The sequence below is a fragment of the Euprymna scolopes genome, chromosome 6 (genome assembly GCF_053919585.1).
Source record: "Euprymna scolopes isolate OS-2025 chromosome 6, ASM5391958v1, whole genome shotgun sequence".
NCBI classification, from domain to species: domain Eukaryota; kingdom Metazoa; phylum Mollusca; class Cephalopoda; order Sepiida; family Sepiolidae; genus Euprymna; species Euprymna scolopes.
Window position 1 is genome coordinate 173,589,983 of NC_136487.1, and position 2,562 is coordinate 173,592,544.

A 2,562-nucleotide genomic window follows, 5' to 3' on the forward strand; every position below is an offset into this window, starting at 1 on the left:
CACATTTTAAATATTATAACTCTGTATCCTATAGGATTTCGACGTCTACCATCTCTTCAGAGGAGAAACTATTAGCAAATAGTTATAATGGTTTACACCTTCTTTTGCTAAAATAAGTCAGGAATTTTTCATATCAGTTCAGTTTCTCTTAATTTGCGTGGCCTGTCTACTGAAAGCGGTTTTATTAACAATTTGAACTTATTCTGGAGTGGAATTTGAAGCTTATGTTCTATAATTATAAAAAAATAAATATATTAAATAATATGTTCATTAATAAATAGATCTACCGGACCTATATATTTTTTTATTACTGCAGCCATTATATAAGCAAAGAAAATTGCTCCAGGAAAATTCCTACTTTGGACCATTACCTTGTGATGTGAATTTTTTTTTTTACATGGGAGTCACCACTTATCAAGGCCCAGATCCACTCGAGGATAAGGGTTAATAGGTATATATTAGTCATTGTGATTTTAGCTTAGTAAACATTAGTGGGACTTTTGTAAATTGGATTACTTAGGGGGACGGTTCAATAAGAACTTGTTCACGTTGGACTTAAAGGCAATCAGATTGAAGTCAGCTGGAAAGCAGGCAAACGGAATAGAGTTCCACAGGCGAGCAGTTCTAAGAAATAAGCCCTGTTCATGGAATCTACGTTTAGGTGAAGGCATGGATAAGGAGTGTCGGTAATCGTTGATAGTGGTTCTGGGAAGACGAGCGTTTTTCGTGAAAGTCTGGCGATAGGGGACCAGAGATCGAAGTTCAGATGAGCACCTGCCATGAAAATAACGTCTCTTCTGTGGGAAAGGGGTTGCAAAGAAGAGAAAAGGGCATCCCCCACTAAGCTACGAAGTCTATTTTGAACTTTGTCAAGACAGAATAAGCTGCTTCTAGCAGCTCTTGCCCAAAATACAGTTTAGATCATTTTACTACACTGCTATAAAAGACATTAACTTTGGATTTTACCTGCAATTTGGATGTGAATTATTATATTCTTTTCATTAACTTCACTTACTCTATTACATTTAAATACTTAAACAACTTTTAATTGTGATTTTCCATGTCTTACTGACTTTAGCAAAAAAGGTGTAAACCATTATCACAATTTGCTAATATTTTCTCCTCTGAAGAGATGATAGACATCGAAATCCTATAAGAAAGGGCGTTATAATATGTCAAATGTATTTTTTCTTACATAGAATAATCTTTTGATATAAAATTTAAACATTCACGTCATAAATTTTTTAATTTATTGAATGACTAAAATTTAATGGATTTGCTCTATTTTGTATATCGAGCAATTTTTATTTAGATGGGATAGTACTTATAGAATATTGCGGACAATAATATTTTGTAAAACTTATAATCATAAGCTTCCATGCCAGTGGATTGTTAGATGATTTTATTCTGAAGTATATATATATATATATATATATATATATATATATATATATATATATAAATGACCTTGCCTGTCCGTATGTCTAAGAAACAATTTCTAATAAAGCCACATAAATACTCGTGATCATATTTCAGCTAGTATTTACTTTCATACGAGAGTAACATATTTCTCGGTCATGTTGTATTTTTAGTATATATATATATATATATATATATATATATATATATATACATATATATATACATATATATATGTATATATATTGTGTGAGTGTTTGTGTGCGTGTGTGCGTGCGTGTGTGTGAGGGTATGTGTAATTTTTGTAGGGGTTTTGCACTATATCGTCTCTGATGAGTTGTGGAGTGATAGTAGGAAAATACGTTACTTTTATTGGATTCGGTAATAAATAAAATAATAAAATTGTGTCATTTTTTCTAAATCCGAAAGTTTTTATCGAAATATTTATTAACGAATTCAATAAAAAATATTTTATTAGATAACAGAAAATATTTTCCTAGTATCGCCCCACAACTCATCAGAGACAATATAGTGCAAAACCGCTACAAACTTCCAAACAAATTAAAAAATTAAATTGGAAAAGAAATATAAAACACTTTTTATTTCTAAAGACAGAAAATGAACTATATATATATATATATATATATATAGTTCAATTTCTGTCTTTAGAAATAATATCTAAGAAGCTCAATATAATTACAGAGCATATAATGAATAAAATAGAATACAAATTGACATGGTCGATACTAGAAAAATGCAAGTAAATGCTCCCCAACATGTCTGGCCGATGCAACCTTTGCAATCTAGAATCTTATCATATAATAATATATAAAATAAATCTCCTTAACAAACGCCAAGAAAACAATCAAAACTGTTTACATGGATCTAAGATATATTGTCTGGATATAGGCCTAATTAGAAGCATAAATAAAGTTAAATTAAATAAACTTACAAAGCAGGAAAATTTAATTTTGATTTGTAAATAAATAACAATAAAAATTAAAATTTAAAATAAAGTAATAATAATTTTTAGGTTTTTAAATAAATCTAAAATAAATAAAATAATAAAAATAAAGAAAATGGAAAGCGTATGAATTTTAGATATTCAATGTTTCATTGGCAAATTTCAAACGATCAAGTAAA